This window comes from Pleurodeles waltl, chromosome 5, assembly GCF_031143425.1.
Source record: "Pleurodeles waltl isolate 20211129_DDA chromosome 5, aPleWal1.hap1.20221129, whole genome shotgun sequence".
Taxonomy (NCBI): Eukaryota; Metazoa; Chordata; class Amphibia; order Caudata; family Salamandridae; genus Pleurodeles; species Pleurodeles waltl.
This window is the reverse complement of record NC_090444.1, coordinates 864,083,968-864,109,821: the sequence shown is the minus strand read 5'-3', so window position 1 is coordinate 864,109,821 and position 25,854 is coordinate 864,083,968. Positions and strand designations below refer to the sequence as shown.

The 25,854-nt window shown below is 44.7% G+C and overlaps 1 protein-coding gene across 1 annotated transcript in view; it reads left to right on the top strand.

The window, feature by feature from the left end:
- The window catches only part of LOC138296102 (zinc finger protein 3 homolog), a 1,150,345-nt gene that overhangs the window by 617,264 nt on the left and 507,227 nt on the right, over window positions 1–25,854 (top strand). The window lies entirely within an intron of this gene.

The following is a 25,854-nucleotide window of genomic DNA, read 5'->3' as shown; positions in this document are numbered from 1 at the left end:
GACTAGGACCCCTCCAGCTGTTTCTCTCATTGGTAACATTTTTTGTGCCCGTGTCCGGTGAGGCTTTAGCCTGATTTGATTCCGGACTATCACTTTTCTCCTTATCTCTTTTCTTTGCCCATCTGCCTTCCCACTTCTCTAAGGCTCCCCAGATCTGCACACTGTGTAGTATCTCTTTAAGATGCGCTTTCATTCCAGTAGATCTCATGTGCTCAAAATCTTTAGAGTCAGTCTAATCTGTAGCTTCTTGTCAAATCTTTAGTATTCTCGATGTCTATACTGTATTTGTCTGTCAGGTTCGCCACCCTCTGATGTACCTTGCCCACTTCTTTAGTGATCTTGGGGCACAGATACCTCAATTCAACTTCTGTGTATGACTCTAATCTGTTTACCCCCATTGTCCCTTCTACTAGTTCCGCAGCTTCTACAAACAGTCTCACAAAATTCAGGTATTCTTCCTTTTCTGGCTTATCTGTGGCTACTGCAGTATGTTGTAAAGCGTAAGTCTTTTCTAACCATTCATTCAACTGTTGCACAGAGAAACCTTGCAGTGAAATGTTCCCTGCATGCATCAATGGTGACTGTGATGTATCTATACTCATTGTTTGTGGGGCTTGCACACTTAACCTTGCTTGTCTCATTGCCTCCAAAGGAGCCCCAATCGGACTGAGGTCTAACAAGGACCGAAGTCCTTCTGCTGATTGTTCTCTTGGTGTTAGTGGGTGGGGAGTTCCTGTGAACCCTCCTCTTATTGCCTCTTGGGTCATCACTCCCTGATCACACACACCAGGTTTACCCTGCGCATACAATGGTACTGGTGGACCAACAGTAATTGGTAATGATATGGCAGCTGGTGTCTGACCTGGTCCCAAACTCCGTGGAGCAGTAACTCCCAAAGTCTGACTCACTATGGCTGGTGCAGGTACAAACGGAGGTCCTGCTGCTGGACTATAACCCGGGATCAGCTGTTGCCGCGGTTGGGGCAGCAATTGTGGAGTTGGCTCAATCTGCACTAACCTTGATTTTGTATATATCGGATCAGGCAGTACCATAAGACTCGTAGTCGTCGCTAGTACTGGGAAGTCTGGATAAATCCTCTGTATCTGTGGCAGAGGTTGCAACTGTATCTGCATGTCTGGCGCAGTGGGTACACTGACACCATTCTGTATCAAACCCTTATCACTTGTCTGCACTGTATTTGAATCTTCCTTACTCTGCGTCTGGTTCCCAGGACCCGCACTAGTGCTCGGGCATTGTCATTTATTGCATAGGGTGGCGGGCGATCATGTAACAACTGATTTAGAAATTCTTCATCGTCTGAGTCATCTTCATCTACCCAAGACCTCTTAGTCTCTTTTTGCTTGCTAGAGCCCTTGTCTGTTTTACAAGTGGCTTTCTTTCCCTGTGTCTCGTCTTCCTGTGTTATTGATGGAAACAATTTGAATCCATCAACTATTCCCCTTCTCCACATTTTGTTCTTGTTGTCCCATCTAGCCTCGGCTAAAGTCTTTTCTGCCCTTTTCAATCTTCTCTCAAATTTCTGCTGTCTTTGTCGTATGGCCATTAAATCCCAGACTGCTAATGCCTCATATTGAGTCGGTCTCGGCGGCAGCTTTTGTACACTCAACATCCACCTGAAGTTTTCTAAAATTCTTGTATTAAACGTTCTGTGCTCTCGAAACGCTAAACATCCCTCCTTCTCTGTTAATTTTTGGCACTGCTTCATCCAAAGACATGGCGCAACTCCCTTTTCCTCCATTACTATATAAGCTGGAGTACCCTCAGGCGGTGTAGGCTCCGCTTCACTCGCCATAATGTATGCTTCTCCTTTCAGAGCGCTCTTTAAAGCTTTGAAGAAATTCATTTTTGCGTCTTTTATTTTGTTTAAAATCTAATCAAAAGTGACTTCACCCACCTTTCTCAACCTATTGCCTCTTACGGATGGCTGCCAATCTGTGCCCGACCCCTCTCAGCAACTGACCTATCCCAGCGCGATACCACTGACGTCACACTCACACACACTGCTGCTGACAAAGTCTTGCGGCTTGTCCTCCTTACACCGGATTCACACCAAACTAATGCGATATATTGCAAGCACCTTTAACAACAAAAACCCAAATTTGCCGGTTTACTACAGGAAGGGTAACACATTCGCTTCAGAACTTTACAGAGATTTCACTTGAAGCCTCGGCTGCTACTCTCTCCTTTTCAGCTCCCGCACCCGCAAGCAGAATTCGACCCGCAAATCCTACTCTCGACTTGTCAATGGTTCGTCCTAGTGCACTATAGAACTTGCCAGATCTCCATCGAAGGTTTCATACACACAATTTGACTCAAACTCGACTTGTCAACCACGCCCGATTAACCTAATAAACCGCACAAATTACAACATTAACCCAAGTGTCTCCTACACTTGTCAATATACTCCGGAGTCTTAGACCACGACGGGTCCGTATATTACCAACCAACCAAGTGGATAATTTTTTTGAGCACAATGCGCCACACTCATATGAAGTTCGCCGACTTTCCTACTCTCATACTGCGGAGTACGCCCACTCCTACTAAAACAACATTACATTACACCAAAATTTCACAAAACACCTGCAAAATGCATAAGCTGAGCAAGCGCAATTTCTATACCACACATGCTAAGACGCCGAGAACATTCCCAACTCACTTAGGCAGGCTCCGAGATTCCGGGAAAGTCATGGGGAATTTAGAAACACATCATAGCTCCAATTTGCATTATCTCAGAAAACAAAATTTAAACAATGATTCTCCGTCCTAGGGCCCCAAAGGGCCAAACCGTCGCTCTGCTACCAGAACTGTTAACGCATCCCTTTATGATAAATTATTACACATTAGGACTCGTTTTAGGCCAATGAATCTTTTGACCCAGTTGAGAGACACCTTAGGACGAGATAACTAATCAACATGTCAATCAATACGTCAATAACATCATCAATACTTATTACCACAATACATTTCACTTTAGTTAATGTCATTTAGTTGGACGAAAGACACCACTATGACCTTTCAGTCATGAATAACCACACCAGTTTAGTATAATTATAGTGATTTTATTCCCTATTGGTTACAATACTACTAGCAAGTTGATTAACCTCAAAACCAAGAAACACAATAGCATAGTCACGATATGGCAACTCATAAGATTTTCTCAAAGCAAGAATCACAAACATCAGAATATAACACGACGTAAACATAAAATATCATTAGCAGAGTATTGTTAACAAAGCATTAATTCAGTCATATGTCCATTTGCATCAGTTTAGTGAACCCCTCTCAACTAACCTCTAATTAGCATTGGCATGTTGGGCTTCATGCAAAACAATTTATAACACCAATTTGGAAAACATCTCGCTATGGTCTCTGTCAAAAGAGAAGCAGTTGGTACCTAGAAAGGAAAAGCAAACAGACAATCACAATTCCATTGTCCTATAGTTACCCTCCAAGGTTTGAGTCAGCACTCATGTTCAGTCTTCGTCTTCAGGACATCAGTTGATTCGCCATCAGTCAGGAACTCAGTTCAGGCACAAAGGGAAAAGGGGCACTTCCCACATAAGGAGGTAAAGTGTAAAATGGGCAATCTAAGGACAAGGATTATTCTAAGCAAAATCAGCAAGTCACCAAACAGAGTGACAACGTTTCTGGATCATATCACCAGCATTTCCCTAACCATTGTATCCACTTCCGTGTGTCATAGGTTTTTATCTCTTTTTCGTTGTACATTCCCCTAAAATCTAATTGGTCAAAGGGTTGCACCCCACTATCTTTACCCAGTTAAAATTGCATTATGTCATTATATCTTTCACCCCGCATTAGTTCTCAGACATTTTATTGGTCCATATGACTGAAGTCTTTAGAGGTAGAACGTCCGGTATGATTTCATCCTTTTGTAATTCTTTGTGCATCTTTGGTCAGTAGCTCCATTGTCCGTACCGGTTTGGGCGACCTTGTATTTAAAATTAGTCTACACTGTTGCATTTGGTTAATACATTTTCTACAAGCGCGGTGAACTTCATGAGAACGGATCTACTATAGTTACATTCAGCTTCTAGTTTGAAGAAAACAAGAGTTCATGTCCTTAAGCGAGTCAGCACATTGCACGTTAGGAAAAATACATTTAATACGAGAGCCAGGCAGCTAGGCCTCGACTCATGCTAACTAAGGCCTAAAAGATTTTTTTGCAAAAGTCTACAACATTTACCTATTATTATTAGTGTAAATTACATTTAATATAAAAATGTAATCAACATTAGTCCTTTTCATTAGTCCCCATACACATTGGCGGCCACTCCCCGTGGGCAAATTTCAAGCATGCGTTTTAGCAAAACATATTAATACAGTTTCTAAGTAGCATTATCACACATTAATTCATAAACATTTCATGTTAATATAGATTATATAAGCTACACTCTCTCATAAGCATATGTCCAAGGCATCTTGGATTTAACAAAGCATATCCTCTATTACCAAATACCCTTGTGTGGAAATAGTTTACCTTTTCTGTTTTGCCATAGAAGTTCCTTTATAGATGCATTTTAGTCAGTAATCAGATAGGTTGTACTTACTGAAATTCTAGCCCACACTCAACATGAGTTTACAAAACCCTGTTTTGCAACATTGCCCTGCAACCGTTGGACTTTAATACTTGCCTTTAGTACCAAACCGTGGTTCACATTCACATCAGTCATCATAGTGTTTGACTTATGGGCTTTGCAAACAGACCAAATCAAAATGCAAGTGATTCAAACTTCCAATTGAATACTTGAGTCACAAACCCCGCGTCGAAAACCCAGAATGTTATCTACTCATTTGACTTCACATTATTCACAACAAAGGCGCTGTCTGGAAGGTATTCTTAACCTTCCCGCAATCATCCTCTGTATGTGAACTAATCACTTACTCATACTTGTCTCTAGTCAGGCACTTCTTTAACACTCAGAGTAGGAGTCAATCACGCTTCAGCTCTCTGACTTGTTACTTCGCAACTTCCCATCTCCCTGACTCCTATGACTTTGTGTCAGAATGAGATGGCATCCTACTTTGCTCCTCATGGTTCTGTATCTTCTCCGTGTCTGGAGCTTCCAAACCTCTTATCTGTTTAAGTCCAAGAAGTCATCCTACCACCATTTGCACCTCCATCACCATCATGGCTTAAGCTCCTAGAACTGCTCGCTGGATGTGGCTCTTAAAATCATTTGCAGCTCTTTTACTTTCATTGATACTGTTTTACCTAGCAACTTTTTCCTAGACGCAGTTGTCTTCATGAGTAACGCTGGCACTAGCATAAATGCGTTCACACGGTGCATGCGCAGGAATGTTGTTTATTGAACTCAAACCCACCTGTGTACGTCATCAAAGCAAATTAGTAGTCTGCCCTTCTGCACCCACATGGACTAGACAGAGGTGTCCGGCGTCTGGTATTCAGGTAGAAAACCCCACCACTAAGCCTGAACATGTTTCATTACTGTGCTTTCAGAGGCAATTAGCAGTTTAGTCTCTGCTGGATTCTTGTGCCTTATTCTGGTTGTATGAATCCTACAATTCTTTCCCTGCTACCTAGCGTCACCTCCAGTTCTGAGCACTTATTTTGTTTTGTTATTCTCCTTATTCTTCAGGAAATCCGTCAGTGGTCTTTAACCTCATCAAGTGATTTTTGCATTATGATCCTTTGAGAGTGTTGCTGAAATCTAGAATGGATGCTACTAACCTTAAAGTCAACCTTTTTCCTTTTCTACGCAGCTGGTGTTGGTACTCTTTTAGAGTAAATGCTACTAACTTTGAAGTCAGCATCAATGCACAGACTTTAAAAAATGACTAAATGAGTTGGAATGACTGAAACAGGCCTATGTGAGTTGTCCTCTGATGTAAAACAGCTGTGAGGTACGGTGAAACAGTTATGGTTCTGCAGTAATGTATAGAGAATGCAGAAGATAGCTCTAGGCAAAATTAAATAGATTTTATTGGATTAAGTGTAGCTCCTGTATTGAAGATCAGATATGGACTGTTTTCAAACCTTAGAGTTTTTCTTCATTTATCTATATAAAGAGGAGCCTTTGGGCTCTGGTCTTCATTGCTGACCGACTGGAAGAAGATAAACAAGTACCTGATGTAGGCAACAAGAAATTGGGGGTTGGAGGACCCCTGGAGCATCAGAATCGGACACCAACATTGATCCTAAAACGTAAAATGAATGAACCAGTTTGAAATAGGAAAGATTGCTTTATTCTTCACAGTGGGGAAATTAGGAGCTGGTGATCCTGACACAGTGTGTGTATGTGTGGAAAGAGTGATAGGTGATGCACCAGTTGCTTAGACTTAACAGTATTAATATTAATGCAGGGATACATATATATATATATATACCCATATATTGCCTACTGGCGGTCACAGGTAGGTAGTTATAGTTAAGATCCTGCTTCCATAGAAAAGGCATTTTTGACTTGCCTATATCTTTGTCACAAATTAACGAATCTTCACAAAATGTTCCAAAACAAGTGTGCCAGTGATATTTGTTGAGCACGGAAAGTTTCAGGTTGATCCATTGAGTAGGGGCTGACAAAAAGGGGGGTGGAGTTAAAAAAGTTGTGTTTCCCGTGTTAATTTCCACAGAACCTTTGAACATGACTACAGCCGAAACCGCTTGACGGAATTACACTAAAATGTGACAGAAAGCTAGCCCCAGGGCTTTAATTAAAGATAATGCCGGGGTGCCATAGCCCCTCTGCAGCCCTGTGGACTGCCACCTCCCGGGGCTTTAATGAAATAGAATGTGGGGGCCTTGCACCCCTCCGCATCCCTGGGGATTGCCACCTCCCTAGGGCTAGATAGAAAATGGATGTGAGGGGGGCCATTCGCCCACCTTTTACTCCCCCCTCACCCCCACCCCCACCAGCAGTACCAAGGACCGCCACCTCCCCGGGGCACAAGTTTATATCCAATGCTTGCTCCACAGCCCCGGGGACCACCACCTATCTGGGGCAAAAATGTAGATATGTGCGCAGCTACTGATGTCTCTCAGGACCGCCACTCCCCAGGGCCGGATCCTACTATATACCAGAGTGCTCACCCCTGGGACATAGCTGTTTGCTTGTGCTTGGTGGGAGCTCTGACAGCTGTCACTAAGCCAAAGCTAATAAAGTCCGTTTTCTGACAGCGGCAGAAAGTGAAGTTTTCATCTGTTTCCCTGCACACAGATATGTGGGAAAACATTGCTCCCACAAGCAGACAGCTGCTATTTAAAGCAGCTCCCTGCTTGTGGGACCAACGCAGGCTCTTGCAAGACTTGATTTGTGAAGCAGAGGCTGAGATAAGGGGGGTGTCAAAAAAGTTGAATTTCCCATAGGACCTTTGAACACGTCTACATCCCAAAATCTCTTGATGGAATTACACCAAATATGGCAGAAAGCTAGCTTTCGGTATGCAGATTATGCTTTCGCTTATTTATGAAAATCTGTCCAGTAGTTTTGGAGATATTAAAGGGAAAACAAATTTGTATATCTCTGGCCATGACAACCTCACGAATAGTGATGAACTTGTGCAGGTAAATGCACATCTCTGATTGGCTGCCAACACTTCAACCAGGAAGTGTTAGCAGCTATCTTGGGACTCCGCTTCAGCAGAATCCCACAAAAAACGCTAAATAAAGAAAAAGGGGCCATGGTAGGGGCACCCTGACCCCTTAGCTCTGGTGTTGGGGTCCCAGAGGGACCCCGCCGGAGCAAAACACTTTTTAAAGAAAAATGTTGCTGCAAATTTGCGGGAAATCTGCAAATTTGAGACAACATTTTTTTTAATAAACAAGTTGGGGGGGGGGGCGGTCGCAACCCCCTCCTAGCCTTATTGTTGCCCCGGGGACCACCACCTTCCCAGGGCTTATTATTTGTAATATGTGGGTGGCTGCGCGGCACCCCAGGTACTGCCACTTCCCAAGGGCTTTATTGAAAGATAATGCGGGGCCGCGTGGCTCCCTTGCAGCCCTATGGACTGCTACCTCCCTGGGGTTTAATGAAATAGAATGCGGGGGCCACCCTGCCCCACAGCCCCGGAGACCTCCACCTCCCCAGGGATTTCATGAAATAGAATGCAGGGGGGCCGATAGGCATTCCCCCACCCGCCCATCCCCGCAGCTCCAGGGACTGCCTCCTCCGGGGGTACAATTTATAGTTACCTTAGGGCAGAAGTTATACTTACTTGAGATAACAGGTGAATTTCTATGATTTTGTACGTTTAAAATGTAAGCCTAACTGTAACGTCCCTGTAACCTTTGTTTTTTTAAGTGAATATATTTATATATATATGTATATATATATATGGACCAACATATTCCTTCAAATTTATATATATGCTTAAAGACTTTGCTGTATAAATGGCAAAATACTTTTTCACTATCTAGCTCGGTGTGGATAGCACTGTGCTGATCCAATACTTAAAAACTTTGCTTGATAAACAGACATTTGAGGTGAGCAAATCTAGAGTGTCGCTGGTGTTGCAGAGTACTAGAGCTGCTCTCCACCTCAACTTGGGAACTACCCAGAGTTTTCTATTTTTTTTTAATATATATATATATATATATACATTTTGGGATATGTTGGTTCATTGTGAACGGATACAGTTAATGTTTCTAATGCCTATTGGATATTTATAGAGTTATCAGTTTAGAGGGAGTCCACATACACATTGCGCAATGGGGCTAGAGTAACTGTGGACCTACTATGTCATGTTGTAGGAAAGGGGGGTTCTTGATCATAATGTTACAGCAGTGGTTGCCTGTGGAAGAAATGAGACACTTCATATTTAAAAGTGGAAAATATCCTGCTCAGAATTCTGAGACTTATTAAATTCACAGGTATATCCTTAACGGTGTAGTTCGCTGCTCATGCCGCCTGAGCCTCCAGGCTGGCGGGTCCTTATGAGGTGAAATCAACAGGTCGACATTCCATTGTTTGGACTTGCCCTCCCGGGTTCCATCCCACACCCCCACCATTAGTTGGCTTGAAGGGCCCTCGTTGTCATCCTTTGACTGGATTTCCTGAGTGGCTGCCACTTACCTGCGGAAATACCCACAAATAAGATGGCAACGACCTCAAAGCAGGCCTAGCTGAATATATCCACAAAGCCTCTTTTCTCTGACTCGGGCGATGGGGGCTTGCCAGAAGTGGTGATAGGGTTGCAACCACTCTCGTAGGCAGCCTCTAGGGTGAGGGACTCCACCAACATCATCCAGAACGTTATTGCAGACACTTGCAGGCTCTAGAGACGCAGATTGGTGCAGTTGAGAGTGTTGTGATGCTACTCTGAAAAGATCTACACAATATAGTGGACCAAGTCACAAAAGTTGGGGCGCGTTTTCCCATATTGGAAGATGAGTTGAGAGGATTACTTTCAACGTTTCATAATCCCTAAACCACCAATTTGTAATTATGTGATCAAGTGTAAGATGCTGATGGCAGATCCCTTCACAACTATCTAAGGCTTGTGGCGTTTCTGAAGGAGTGTAGGGGGATGATGAAGTCCTATTCCTCGAGTCCTGGTTGAAGGCCAAATTTCCTAATACCCTGTTCTCTTCCTTCTTCCTCAGTAAAATGGCCCAATCGGCCTTAGGACCGAGGCCTCCGCCCAGCATCCCGCCACACACACTTACATAACTATAGAGACAGAGATCAAGTGCTCTAGTCAGCCAGAACCACTGGACTATTGGAGACCTCTTGGAAAATACCAGTGAGATACTTATTTTGCCTGACTATACTGAAGTCGCTCAAACGCAGGGATGTTCCATCGACCAGTGAAACTGAAACTCAGGGCCTTGGGTCTCCACTACTTGCTACTGTTTCCAGCAAAATTAAAAGTAGTTCTTTATGATAAAGCCTACTACTTCCAATCACAGGAGTAGGCATGGGCAAGGGTGGTGGGGCACCTGCTCTGGGGCAATGGTTCTCTTGCAGAAGACTGCGTGGGGCTCTGGGGGCCCCAGGATGACAGTGCAGAGGGACTTGTTTCTACAAGGGATTTTTCAGAAGCCAGAAAACACCCAGTTCAGAGCCCTGCGGGGCAATGAGGGATTTCACCACTGTAAGCCACAGGCACCGACCAACCCCTGACAGACATATGCAGGCTTAACAAGGGTCTGGCTACATGCTGGATTTTTAATGCTTCGGCTTGTGTGGCACCTGTTGATTCTTGTGGAACTACTAAAGGTCCTGACGAACTGCTGCCTTCCTCCTTCCTTCCCTGTTTCCTTCCTGTTGGCCTGTGGCTGAAGTAATGGGCTGTTACCTGGAAGCTTTTCTCCTTTTGTGACACTCATATGTCATTCCACAGAACAGAAGTCCTTGGTTGAGTTGTTCCGGGCTACCTGGCGTCTCTGGTTTGTCATTTTTACCAGCTGCCCTTGGGCCCTTGGGCACCTTCTCCCCTTTTCTTCTTGGTATTCTCTTTTCTCCTCTCTCCCTTTTCCTCATCCTTCCTCCTTCTGTCTCCCTTTTTTGTATTACAAATCTGTTTCTTCCATTTGTCTTCCATTCTTCCTCCATTTCTTTATCTTTCCTCTCATTGGTTCTTTACCATTGAGAGTTCATAAGTTGTTTTTTATATAGTTTGGGCGTTTGGATGCCTCTGGGATGGAAGTATGTGGTGGTGGTAGATAGGTTTCAATTTTGAATTAGGTTATTCAGCTGTTGCACCCACAGTCTCAAGCTACACGTGTTAACACTAATGATAGACATGATCCAGACTGACAGAGCAGTAGGCTACAACATAACGTCATAGAATGTTAATGGCTTAAATATGTTATGTGTTATATACATCACGCCCTAGATATCCTAGTTCTGCAGGAGACCCTTCTACTCGGCACTAAGTGCGGGTTCCTGGGCAGGCGGACCCTGCAGGGTTTCTGTTCTCCTTCGTGGTTTATTTCTATAATAGGGCAGACAGTTCACATAGGTGACCTTGGGAGAAATGCCATGGTTTCTGGACTGCATGAGGGGTCCCCGTGGACTCTCATGAGTGTGCATGCTCACGCTATTTCTGACAATGACCATGCTTAGATTCACTGGCACAGCTCTTCACGGATACTCCACCTGTAAAGCCATGCTGAGAGATGACTTCAATACAGTGAAATACCCTATTCTCAACCCATGTAAATAACCATCTCTCACAGATTCACTCATCTTTCCCAGTGGATCGATACATTGGGCTTTATAGACACCTGACACATTTGTCATATAACTTCTAAACAATTTACCTAGGATTCACCCACCCATGCTAACCACTCGCACAGTTCTACACCCAGATTCTTCCTAAGGGTTTGTCAGACCACTCAGTGATTTCGTTGAACATTCAACATTGGGTGCAGAGTATTGGAGGGATGTGGCATTTGAACTCCTAGTGCCTGTCAGCCTTCTGGAAATCTCAGAGATAAAATAGTAGACTAGTTTGAGCTAAAGTCAACTCTGTTCCGTACTTGGAGACACGGTGGAAAGTTTTCAAAATGGTGATTAGGGGGATGTGCTATGGGGCACATCAGAGGTGATCTTGCAACAGGTTAGGGGAAAAACAAATCAAAGACTTGGAGTAGGAGGAGGCAGAATGCCATGGTGGCAAGGCTATCCATCCTCTTTAACTGGCGAGATCCACTCTCAAGCAAAAATTACATGACACGGTGGAAACGAGGTGGCTATACTACCAGCGTACTGTTGATGAAATGGGAAACAAGGTTGGGAATCTATTATACTGACTCGCAAATAGAGAGCATATCCCCCCAGTGGATGCAGTGGGTCACCAGCGGATAGCTTCTGAGGACATCAATGACATCTTTGCCTCCTATTACAAGAGGATTTATGCCAATGTACCCTCAAACTCCACCAATCCACCCCCACCCCCCCACCGGAATGCTGAGACGGATAATGCAATCCTTATGTACCCCCAATGCATGCTCTGACACTAGCGAAAGAAAGGAATTGGACCTATCTATCACTGAGAAAGATATTCAAAACACTACCTCTGCAGTGTCCTCAGAAAAGATCCTGGACCCGAATGGTTTCCCTGTTGAATTCTTTAAGCGATACACCTCATTGCTAGTTCACCACCTGAAGGTGATGTATGCAGATGCTTACAAGAGCCAGGCTTCCATCTTACCTGCAAGTGTCACTACTCCAGTTATTCTGAAGCCCCAGAGCCCCGTCAGAGATGTGTGCCTCCTTTCACCCTATGTCCTTAGTATTGAAATGAAAATTCTGGTAAAAGGTTTAGTCACTGGATTGCACAGATTCATGCTCAGTGGTTCACAAAGACCAAAACTGCTGTATGCCAAACAGAAACACGTGCCACTTTTAATAGCACCGTCAAGCTGTATTATCCTGAGTGCATGAACTTAGGTTTTTGACACAGTTCACATGCCATTAGGTTTACGGTACCAGTAAAAATGAACTGCAGACCTTGATTCCTCCTGTTCGTCAAGATCCTTTATGATTCCCCATGCGCACAAGTGAGAGTTAATGGTGCTCTGTCAGTGCCATATCAAATTGACAGCGCCACCTGTCAGGGATAGCCCCTTTTCTGTTCACCTTCCTATTAGAGCCTTTGGTGAAGTGGTTCCCCCAAGATTCAAAGGTGACGGGGATTGCCTGGGAAACAGGTAATGATGACAATATTTTGCTATATGCGGGCGACATGCTTCTTTATATTTGAAATGTCTCTACACGAGATTAACTGAAATATTAAAAGTTTATGGAGACGCTTCTGATTTGCTGTTGACCTGGGGTAAATCTGCTTATGTCCAGCGGATATGTGTAATCATGTTTGGTCTCTGACAACCACTTCCGTTACCTGGACCTGACAGGGTCCTGAGGTTGCAATGACACAGTCTAGAAGTTGAGAACTGGCGACTCTGAAACACAACCTCCCAGTATGGGTCTGGCTGCCACTTTTGATGATGGAGTTTGGGGCCTTATTCAGAATGAATGATAGCCCTGCCTCCCTTCCTTTACTTTCTCTAAAATTACTCATAATTACTTTCCCCAACTTCTTCAGTCCATCACTTCACATTTTCTGTGGGCGGGCTCGACACCCAGGGTTTCATTTCCAAAGTATTGTCGGTCCCCCCCGTGATGCTGGGTTAGGCTCTGCTGAACTTTAACTATGGGGCTTCACAAAAGATCCCTATAAACCCTGGTTGTTCAGAGGCAGAATCTGTTCAATAAACTGCATATGCGACGTTTTTAAAAACACGGGCTAATGAATATTTTATATGATTGATCAATTCCAAATACTCTTCCTCCACGACCACGTTACCTTTATTGTGCTGGCATGAGGAATTGAAGTGCCATAGTGGCCCCACTGGGTCTGCTAGATAATGTGGAGAGTGTTGACGCTATGATAATACCACGGTCCTTGGCTAGCTCTTTCCATCTGTGTCTCATCCATTTCTAAATGTCTCCATGAATACTGTTACAGACTGACGTGACTCTGTACATGGGGAGGTCTCAACACCCCAGCAGTACTAGATGTAGTTTCCCTCAGGGCGACATGATTTGGACATGCCCAGTGGTGATCACATACTGGCACAAAATATGCTCAGTCCTCAGTAGTGTGATTGGCAAATTTATAGACCCGGATCCTAAGATGACTTTATTTGGTCTGATGGAGGAACAGAGCGGCCCGAACACATCCTCTCTTTTGTTGCTACAGTATTTCTGGTGGCCAAGAGGAGCATTGTCCTCAACTGGTAGGATGTGGAATCCCTCACTCTAACTGATTGGACCAATGGCATTAACTTCAGTTATAAGATTGAGGAGTTGGTATATAAAGCATGTTGTGCAACAAAAAAAGCATACCAAAATTTGAAGCTGGTGGTGGGATCGTGCGCAGCTGTAACAAGAAATATCATTGTATTTGATTTTGCCATGGTTTTGTGCTCCTTTACTCCTGTAACCAGACTTCTCATATTTGATGTTGATCTGTGATGTATTTCCAAAACTCAGTCATTGTATTTGCTGTTAGAGCTTGTTTATCTGTTGCTGATATAAAACAAAAACGTGATCAAAAGGCTAATAAAAAAATCACTCGGGTGAGATGTAAAACGTCAGCCATGTTCAAGCGGATTATATTGCAGGTATAGAATAATCCACAATTTTCTTCAAGTTCTGAGCTATCAAAAGGGTAGACGCTATGCAGCTGCATTGAAGCTACGCCAACCACGCCCATTTCCATGCCAATTTCCATGCCAAGAAGCAATGCACGGCGGCCGCAAATGTGGCAAATTGCGGCTTCCGGCTGATTCCTCGTTCTGCCGCAGGATTCACAGTGAGACCCTCCAGCTTGGATGCTGCAGAGAAGCGCTGGGGATGCCAGCAGGACAACGTGCTGTAAACGCGGCAAACTGTGGGCGGAGCGAGCCGCGGCTCCCGGCACTCTCACCTCTGCTGGGGGTTGGTTCGTTGCCTTGCCGCAGGACCTTCCTGCTCTACCCGCCCTCTGCCGGCCCCTCAATTCCCGCTTGCTCCCGCCGGTCTTTTTATCTTCGAAGGGTTGTGGCAGGCGCCCCTGACCAGGCTGCCAAGTTACGCGCTGTGCTCCAGATTACTCCAGACACTTTTCCACCTGTGACTGACCGTCCCGTTTGGCAAGAGTGGAGCTGCCAAACCCTCAGGGAGGTCGCAAAGACGCTGTAGGAGCCGCGAAGAACAGAGTGAATGCCATTGGTGTGCCGGTAGTGGGCCAGCAAGCCGTCCTGCAAGTCGTGCGGCAGTCATCTAATCCATCCGGCTCATCTTCCTGTTCATGCGTGGATTGCGGGCCCCCAGGCGGCCATAGGAACTGTGCAAGGAAGATAGCGTGTGGGCTATACTAGCCCAGCAACCCATCTAAGTTCCTTTGGGTTTTGTTCATCTCCAGTTAGTTGCAGTGGGGAGCGGCGAGAAAGTGCGTGAAGCCTGGCGCAGTGCGAAGACCCATGGTGCTGTGAGGAACCTCGGGGGGACATAGGACCCACGTGGAGGCTTGCGGTAATGCCAGAGGCACTAGCAGGAGGTCATAGACTATCATAGTGAAGGTCTCAACCTGACGCAAGTGGTGGACACTCGCCTACCAGCAGCTTTCTCAGATCCCATTTATCATCGCTACAAGGTACTGTTAGTTTTCTTAAACTGCATTCTAATTACTATTCCTTCCACCTGGCCATCTCCTTTGCCCTAATTATCTTCAGAAGTCTCGGCCATCTATTAGAACATTTTCTATTTCAAATACAAGTGAAACATCCAACATAGCATGGTGGGTTACAATGACTGCTAAAAAGCTGGGATCCGGCCGACTACTCCCAGGGAGATCTTGTTCCAAAACAAAATCCAATCCTTTGCGCAATAAAGCCACAGTCACTTCAGGCCTAAAATGCAGAAATCAAATCTTCTCTCTATGGGACAAAGAGAAGGCCCCTCTTAATCCTCCAAAGCCTGGATCCCCAGACTGTAAGGTCACTTTGCCATTAGAATAACTTTTTCCTTCTTGTCCTTGTCCCAAGGATCCAGTTTTCCTCACGTCTCGGCAGACCCAAACAGGAGCTCCGCCATGCCCCACACATCCTTTTTTATCCTTGAAACTCTAGCTTTTTGTAAAGCCTCTCTGCCTTCTTCAACTGTAACCCCTCCATTAATACATGATTCCACCAGCCTGTCCCTTGTAAAGGAAATCTCGTCTCTTGAATCTGGTATTGATGCTCCTTTTCCATGTGCTGATCCGGAAAATCTCTTCGTGGATTTCTCCCTCCCTGACCTGGATTTAGAACTCCTTAAAAGATATGGGAAGCAAAATCTCTCCCGCTTTTCCCTCCACCTCCTTCCACGGGTTTGCAGCTCTTCAGTAGCACACCCTCCAACCACTCTTCATTATGTTCTCATCTTTCAGTGACACCCAACCTGAGCCTAAACGTTAATCCTTCCAAGTAGCAACACCTACCAAAATGTTTTGGTCTCTTCTTCGCTCTTAAGCTTAGAGGGTCTCTTAACTTCTATTTTGAACGTTCTTGAAAAATTAGTTGGAGGATCTGACAGCATTTTTGACTCCGTAACGGCCATACTAAAGGAAATGACTGTTGGCAAAGTAGTTAATCCTGGATTATTCACCCTACATTGCGATGATCATTCAGTACGGCTTAATACTCCTGCAAACAACGGAATACCCCTTGATATTTACTTTTGCTCTCAGGCTGGTGCACCCCAGATTGAACTACTTCCTATGAATCCCGCTTCCATTGAGAGCCCAGTCAACTCTATTAGATTTGTATTAAGTGACTTTTTATCAGAGAAAGGCCCGGATTCTGCCTGTCAAAACTCCGGCCTGGTCATGTTTCCAATCTTCAAAGCTCGACCAAAGTCAAACATCACGACCAGGGCTTCGGGTACTTTAGAGCAACCACCAATACGCAAAAGGAAAAAAGCCAAAAGGTAAAAAAAATCAAAAAATCCAGTAATTTCTTAAAAAAGGTCGGAGAAAGATATGATTCTCCGAAGATCAATCTGGCTCGCAAGAGCCTTCAACCCAGGAGGTTCCAGTTCCACATCCCCATCCCACACCCACCGTCTCCCAACCAATGTCTGTACCTCATCGATCCATCTGCAACCCTGAAATGCAGTTTTGGCCCATTATCTGACTGTGGGGGTTATTGCAACTTTGGAGGAGGTGTTAATCCGCCCCAAAAGTGACGGTAAAGTGACGGATATACCACCAGCCGTATTACGAGTCCATTATATCCTATGGAGCTCGTAATACGGCTGGTGGTATATCCGTCACTTTACTGTCACTTTTTGGACGGATTAACACCTCCTCCAAAGTTGTAATAACCCCCTATATCTCAACAAGTAGGCCATCCTTAAATCTTTTTGCACATTCCTTTGGAGCTCATGCCCACTCAAGCTCGACCTCAACCCTCAAAAAGTGAACAGGGACGTCACCCTGAGGACACCTTGACTTTAGGCTGTATACTCTTATTTGACAATGATCTTTTTTTAAACAGATACCAACTGTTAAAATGCTTTTCAGACATTGAACCACTTAGACTAATTGAAAGCAGTGATATACACCTGGTCTCTCTGAAGGTCTCTGGTTTTGGTCCCAAGTCCAGAGTATCCTTTTTTTTCTCCAAATTGATTGTCAACAAAAGTTTAAGCAACTTAGAGTCTCTACAATGTAAAGGTATTGTTGTAGTACCTGTCTTGAGCAGGACGGGTCTAAGGTTAACCAAGTGGGCTCCCCAGCTTCCCAATAGTGTGGAAACCTACCTCCCCAGCCATCCCCCTAGCTAATCCTGACACTAATTTCCATACTTATCAGGACTTAAAAATCTGCCTGGGGGTTCATGGTTGAGAAGTATTATTTAGGGATTTCCCAGTCTGTCTGCCTCCTGATCCATGCATTAATCCCCACTCTTGGAACGGGTTACCAACAGTGTTAAGTAATTCAGCCACAACTTACCGGCTAACAGCTCCATCAGTGTAGCAATTAGCTTACCCTTATATCTTGGGATGCGGCAGGTGTAAAATGTAAAGGGGAAAAAATTGTTTTTTTTGACTCTTTAAATCCTGATATAATTTGCCTCCAGGAAACTTGGGGCCAGATGTAGCAAAGGGTTTGCGCCTCGCAAACAGCGAAAAACGCCGTTTGCGAGGCGCAAAAGCCTCTTTGCTATGCAGAAATGCATTTTGCGAGTCGGATCCGACTCGCAAAATGCATTTCCGACTCCCAAATAGGAAGGGGTATTCCCTTCCTATTTGCGACTCGCAATGCGATTCAATTTCATTTGCAAATGGAATCGCAGTTACCATCCACTTGAAGTGGATGGTAACCCAGTCTCAAACGGGAAGGGGTCCCCATGGGACCCCTTCCCCTTTGTGATTGGAAAAAAAAATATATATTTTCAGGGCAGGCAGTGGTCCAATGGACCACTGCCTGCCCTGAAAAAAAACGAAACTAAAGGTTTCGTTTTTTTTTCCAAGTGCAGCTCGTTTTCCTTTAAGGAAAACGGGCTGCAGATGGGAAAAAAAATACTGCTTTATTAAAAAGCTGTCACAGACATGGTGGTCTGCTGACTCCAGCAGGCCACCATCCCCGTGAGTGCCCATACTCGCAATGGGGTCTCAAACTGCGACCCACCTCATTAATATTAATGAGGTGGGTCTTTGCGACCCCATTGCGAGTTGCAGAAGGTGTCTGAGACACCTTTCTGCATACCAAATTGCGACTTGCAATTTGCGAGTCGCACAGACTCGCAAATTGCAAGTCGCAATTTGGTTTCTTGCTGCATCTGGCCCTTGGTCCATTGGGAAGCTACAGTTAAAAAATTACTATTCTTTCTGTTGCAAGGGCACCCCTTCAAAGAGGGGTAACGTTAAGGGAGGGATTGCATGTTTGTTATAGGCTGCACTGGCAGTATGAATGCTTTAGAGACTCCAGTAACCTGTTTTTAGGTGTGACCTTACACAACATTGGTGATGGAGACAAGGTAACCTCCCTCGCATTGATAAGCTCTTATGTCACCCCTAGCGTCCCTTTCAATAATCTTTTAGTTAAAGTATTTCACTACATTAATGAGCTCTGTGACAGGGAGCCAGGAACCCATATTATTATGGTTGGAGATTTAAACTGTAAAATTTCTAAGTTAGGGCTTTCATCCTTTCGGGATGAGGAAAAGGAGGAAGCATTCAGATTACCTCCCTGTATTTTCCTCCATAAAATAAGGTCCGATAAGCGTGGTAAGCTCTTTCTCGAGCACCTGAAGGAGAATGACTGTATTGTTGTTAACTGTAGACTTCCATCGGATTCCCCAGCCCACCCCACGCATAAATCACCCGGGGGTACTGCAATTTTGGATTACGTGGTATCAAGCTATCAGTCTTTTTCCTTGTTAAAGGATATAGCAGTATTACAGACTACCCTCAGTGATCATAACATTTTGGTTGTCACTCTCGACTTGAAGGCGCAATCTGCCGATCCAAGGAGCCTAGCAGGGCAGCACCCCAGGCTTAATGCCAAAACGAGAAGAACACATTGGTCCCCCGCTAGTTTCAAGGGGCTTAAAGGTATCCTAGAAAGTACCCTGAATAATCTTGGTAGCTGGGCAGGAAAAGTATTGGAGAGTTTTACTGTTTTCATGAAACTGATTATTTTGATCCCTCACCAGGAGTCCCAGAGTAACCACATAGTAAAATTTCACCCCTTACTTTTATTGAATAGAGAAATCAATGCTCTCATTCGTAAACAGTACAGGGAATATACATCTGCAAGGCAATCCCAGCTAGGCATTTTAAAAAGAAGGAGGGGGAGGTTAAGAGTACGCCTAAAAAAGGATGCTACAGATAGATTCTGGATTGCAGTAAGAGAAGCAGGATATACCGGCCACGCTAGGAGGTTTTGGTCATTGATCACAGAAGGGTGTAGTACAAGAACCAAGCCCCTTCCAATGTCCATCAATGAATCGAGCTGGTTGGCCTTCCTATCTGACCTTTATGTCTTTAATGGGTTCTCTGTGGATTCCCCCAAACCAGAATCGATTCCTCATATTCAAATCCCACTCTAAAAGAAATTGAGGCTGTTATAAGAGGAATGTGTAGCTCTGCCACAATGGGTCCAGATGAAGTCCCTATAAAGCTAATAAAACACAACATACCCTCCTGGTGTAAGATTTTATTCCCAGTGTATCAATATTGGTACGAAGCCGAGAATGTCCCTCCATCCTGGAAGGATAGCATCATCGTCCACCTGTAAAAAAAGAGGATCGAAGCTGCCCTGGGAATTACCACCAGATTGCACTTTTGGGTACGGTCGGAACATTTTTTGCCAAATTTTTGCTTTCACAGATTAATGATAGGGCAGAAAGGAATAAAATTATCCCCTTGGAACAGTCAGGCTTCAGGAGAAATCATGGACAAATTGATAATATCTCAGTCCTGCAAGTAATTAATGAGAAATACATCTCTCTGAGAGGGAAAGTGATCTACGTAGCCGTTGTAGACTTCTTCACAGCATTTGATAAAGTAGATTGTGTCTTGTTGTGGAAGAAGCTCTTAATACTAGGCATGCCTGGTATTCTTCTTGACCTTGTGTTAGGCCTTCACTCCTCCACCTGGTGCAGAATGTTGCTAGGGGGTGAACGAGGCCTATCTCATGCCATTCCAACTAAAAACGACCTAAAACAAGGGTGTATATTGGCCCCACTGCTATTTTCTCTGTATCTTTCAGACTTACCCACTCATTTAACTCCGTGTGAGGGTTTTACCCCTAAATTAGGAGGCAGACCGTTATGTTGTCTGCTCTACGCAGATGACATAATCATATTAGATCATACCCCAAAGGGACTTAATAATCGTCTTCAAGCCCTTGAGCAATAAACCAAAGCCCACTTTTTAAAGGTAAATTGCTCTAAAAGCAAAATCATGTGCTTTCAAGGGAATAAAATATTTAAGTACAGCAATTTCTGCTGGGCCTTGGGAGCCCAACAACTCGAAAGAGTAACCTCATATGCCTTTTTGGGTAAAGTTGTCTGTGGGAACCTTAAAGATGGAGAGCATATTGAGCACAACAAAAGGAAGGCTCAATCCCAAGCTAATGGTCTGAACGCCCTATATAGGGCATTGGGCAGAAGGCACTTTAAACATCTCCTAGAGGTTTATCGGGCAAAGATACCCCATCTCTACTCTATGGCATAGAGCACATTGCGGTTTCCAAATGGGTCTTTCTCGATAAACTCAAGGGACGTATCTTGAGGAATCTCTTATCTGTAAGTTCTATCTTATCGGCACCCACATTAAGACATGAGTTCGGCTTGCGCAGTTCCTTCATTCAAGGTCTGGCCACGGTAATTCGCTGGATGGTTAGCCTGATGACTTGTAGTGATAACTCTTTGCGGTCACTGCTAAAAAGAGACATATTAGCTGGCCATAGAGCAAAATATACCATCTGCAGGAATTTTCTATCTGCCATAGTTTTTCTGCAATTAGATACTTCTGTACTTGTTACTCTCTCTTCAGCATTGCTCAACTCCACACTCAGGAACGCAACTTGGGTGGCAGGCTTCTGCCAGGAGAGCCAGGCTTGTGTACACAGGCATAGTTTTCACATTATACCTGATACCTTAAGGCCGAGGGTTACACAGCCCTTCCGCATCTGGAACATGCCCCATGGGCTGAGAATATTCTGGCTCCTGCTGCGACTGGGGCTGCTTCCCCTTAATACATTACAGGCAAGATGGTTTGGTTCCTCTGGTAGTTGTAATCTTTGCCATAACGGCACCCAAGACTTGAAACACGTTGTACTAATTTGTCCGGCCTTATTGCTTCATCACCGCAGGTGGCTGTGCCCTATATGTTTGCCTTTTTCCTTTAATACTGCTTCTGAGTTATTACATGCCCTTCTTACTCCACCAAATGAAATGTTTTGTGTTAAGAGTTTTTAATTATTTTAAGTGTTTTTTTTAACATTGTATTAATTTAATTCAACTGTTTAGGAAAGTTTAATCCTTTTTTTCCATGGTTCTTCATAATATGTATTGTCTTATGTGGACCTCCAGTGGAGTTCAGTAACATAATAAATAATAAACTTGAAACTAACACAAAAAATCAGAATAGACATAGTATAACTTGTCACATAGAATAGGTAGGCTCAGACTACTGACAAGGAATTCTTTTTTTTATATTGGAAATCAAGATAAAAAGAGGAGTGACAGTTAAATTGTTAAGATATATGCAATTCTATTACAAGAAATGCCACAGATTTCAGTGGGTGATGGTATTAGGAAGTGACTAAAATTTGATCTTGGCAGATGAAAAGACAGGACACCTACTAGAACTGGTGTTCGCAGAAAAACCTCTGGATTAAGGGAATTTGTAATGACCATGGGCCTGTCAGTTATTTAGCAAGCTAAACAAGAGAGAGAAATGAAATATAGATACTGTTTGGGAGACCGTAAATCGTATTCTCACCTGGATAATTTTTTGTCCCATTCATAGTTCTTTGTAGATTTGAGGAACCAGATTCCTTGCTGGCAGAATTTCAGATTATGACCTGATTATGATGTCTCCATCTGGCTAGGGTGCAGTCTTTTTTTAAACTGTTTTTATTAGGGTTTTTTATATCCAAACAATAGCAGCAATACATGACCTTGATGAAACACAGAAACTGATTGTAATAACAGTGCAAGTGTTTGTAAAGCAGTATCTAAAACACAGGGTAATGAAATGGGGGAGATAGCTGCTACAATCTTCCAGTGCAGAGCAATCAGTGTAAGAGCACTAGACAGCTGTGTGCCAATGTGTCTACCCATCTAACTGTGGTGTTACCTCAGAACTGGGTAAGGAAAATGGTGATTCATACCAGAAGGCTGGCACAATCGTACACGTGAGGGTTGCTGGTGTACATCCGGAGCAAATCTCCCGTCATGGTGTAGGTGGCATCATGAGTGTAGCTGAGGGCTGGACTAGCATGCAGGTGCTATGGACTGGGACGCTGATCGGCCCTTCAGTGGGAAGGGGCCGATAAAAGTACAGACTAGTGCAGACGGGGACCGATGTGGTTTCAGTCAGGCACATGGGCTAATTTGTCATTACAAGTACGTTGTAGGAATAGGTAAAAGAGAATAACCCAGCCCATAGATATTGGATGCTTAAGGAGGTGTTGAGCTTCCTCATAGTGCAGGGCCTCCCCTCAACCCTACCCCACTTTCACATTGCTCCATGTCCCACATACTCAGGAGGGGCTGTACAGCTGTCCCCTGTAAAGTAAGGGCTCTTTTAGCAAGCAAAAGAGCCATGCTACCAAAGCCCATTCTCATCTTATGACGCTTCCTTTGCTTAAAGTTGCCTAGGGCGCAGGCCTCCCATATGTTAATGTCAGTGAGCTCCGTGACCTCCCACAGCGCATCACGGATGGTGCACCAGTAGAAATATAGACCTAGTCAGGATCACAGCATATGTTGTAAGTCCGCTGTGGCAGGTGGCAGCGGGGGCACCAAAGATGTGCCGTGGGGAAATAGCGGTTGAGTTGCTTTAGCGTGAGGTAAGCTTGGTGTAGAACAGAGAACTGTATGCCTTTAAACTGAGCATTTCGGGATAATTGCTGGGGGAATTAATATGCTTGCTCCCATTCAGTATTTTGTAGTGCCTTACCTATATCATCCCATTTGCCTTGCAGAGCAGCCAGGGGAGTCCCGGTGTGTTCCCGTTATTTTCTTATAAATCCATGTTATCAGGTGTCGTCCTGCTCCCATATGGAGTAGTGGCTGAATGGCGGACTGGGTCTGAGGTTCTTCATCATTGGTGGACCAGAGGACTTGGCACATGCTACGTAACTGTAGGTAAGAAACTGCCCCAATGGTAGAGCGTGATGAGAGGTAAGTTTGAATAGGGTAGGAAGGTGGCCTTCTGCAGAGAGGTCACCGACTGGTCAAGGATCGCTTGTGCCAGCTCCTCAGGTCCATGGCGGAGTAGGTTCCAGAGTAGGTTCCAGGGAATCATGAAAGGCCTTGCAGGAGGAAAGGCTTGGGTCATACAGTGGGACTTGAAAAATGTAAGGTGAGAAACCCTGGCCGTGCATCTATGGGAAACCAACAAATGCAATAAGCATATGGACTGGCACATAATTTTGGGGAGCAGGAAGCTTTGGATCATAGCTAGAGTGAAGGGACCTGACCCATTGCACGTCTCTCCAATAGAGCACCCCACACAAGCCATCGCAAAACTCATTGTATAATTTAGCCAAGAAATTGTAGGTTTTGAATGATGTTGCTCTGAATCCACCCTCCAACTGGCAATTGCAGCTTTTTCAGCGCTATTCCATGGCATTTATCTCTCCAGAGCAGGATATCCAGGTCTTGGAAGAAACACCTGCGAGGGGAGGGAGTTAATTGCAAAATAATAGAGCAGCCGGGGTAAATTTATCATTTTGGAGAGAGCTATTTTCACAGTTGTGGTTAAGGGTAAATGTTTAAAAAAATGTATTTGTGATTTTAGGACTGATAGGGCTTTCCTTAGGTTACCATCATACAACTTGGCTGGTGAATGGTAGAGGTGAACTCCAAGGTAACAGACTTTGAATCCTCGCTAATTCAGGAGGGATTCTTGAGTCACACCTCATGTGGGGTTGTGCCTGGACTGAGTGAGTATACACACAATTTTCCCCTTTTGACCTGGAGACCAACCGCCTACGCAAAAGCATGGAGTGTGGCATGTACAGGGGAGAGAATACGAGTGGTCATCCGCATCCAGGGAAACTATGTGAGTCACATCATCCAAGTCCTTCCCTCCAGGTGAATCCAAATGGCAAGGGACTCAATAGCGATTGCAAAAAATAGAGGAGACTGGCGCACCCCTGTCTGGTACCCCTGCCACTGAGAAGAGCAGGGAAGTGAGCTGGCCTAGTCGAATCCATGAGGTGGGATTAGTTTACAATAACGTTGTGTATGCTAGGAGGCTTTTGCCCTCCCCAATCCAACTCAGTACTGTGTGAGTGTGTTGAATGTATTCTCAAGATCAAATATCAGACAGGCAGCATGGGGGAACTGCTGAGGGGCCTAGTCCTGCACATGAAAGAGGCGTTGGATGTTTTGGGATGTGTTACGACCAGGAACTAAACCGTTTTGGTCCGTATGATTGAGTTTGAGTAAAACCTGGGCATATCTGCCAGCCAGGATCTTCCCCTTATAGTCAAGACCAAGGATGACAATTGGTCTGTTTGAGAATTGGTGGATCAGGTCCCTGTTGCGCTTCAAGAGAGACAACACAAAGGATTCTTGTAGGGATAGGGGTAGTTCGCCATTTTCCAGTGCTTTATTAAACATCTTCACCAATCGAGGCGTGAGACTTAGGGCAAAAACGCAATAGTATTCGATTGGCAACCTTTCGAGACCCAGGATTTGTTTCTAGCCTGGTCTTGGATGGCCTGTTTGATTTCAGTAGGCATAATGATCATCCAGGCTTTCTCTGGAAGCGTTAGAAAACTGGGGTAAAGTAAGTCCCGCCAGGAAAGCACCGACCATGTCAACAGCAGGGGAAGGGACTGGCTTGTAGATGGAGGGGTAATACCCTAAAAATGCCTCCAGAATGTTGCGCTCTGTGTAAAGGCTATCTTCAGCGGGCGTGTATATTTCCAGGATGGGGCCTGAGCAAGAGTTCTGCCTGATTAGCCAGGCGAGGAGGCGGTCTGATTTGTATCCCTCCCCCATGGCATCATAGAGGGGCATATTGAAATTGAAGCAGCATGGTGAGTCCTGGTCTCAGCCAGTGTGGGGCCTTTTGGTGTGTTTGTATCACTGCCCTTTCCAAAGTGAGCAGAAGTCATTCAGCCTCCCCGACCTCCCTTTCAAGCATCTGTCAGAACGCCACCACCTCCTGCAAACAGACCCTACCTTGTGACCACTTTAAAGGCATCCCACTTGAGCGCCCTAGTGGACACAGCATTATGGATTTCTGTGAAATAGTGCCTAATATGCGACCCTTGGGACTTGTGAAATACCAGCTCATACAGACAGTCCCAGGGAAGTTGCCATGTGGGTGTCTGTATCCACGATGTGTACATCATGGTCGAAGTTGATGCTCCTTAAAAAGTCCACATGCATGATCTCATCTGGTAAAGTGATGAAACTGAGAATACCTCCAAGGCTCATGAACAGGTTGTGCGGTGCAGAGTACATGAATAGATATGTGATCTCTGCCCAGCATCCACTGTGTTTGTATCCTGTGTGCAGATAACCAGAGAATGCGACCCAGAAGGCCCCATGGAGGATGTGCAAGCTGTTAAACCTGCCTTCAGCCAGCATGTACCACCCCTCGCTGTCTATGACGGTGTCAAGCA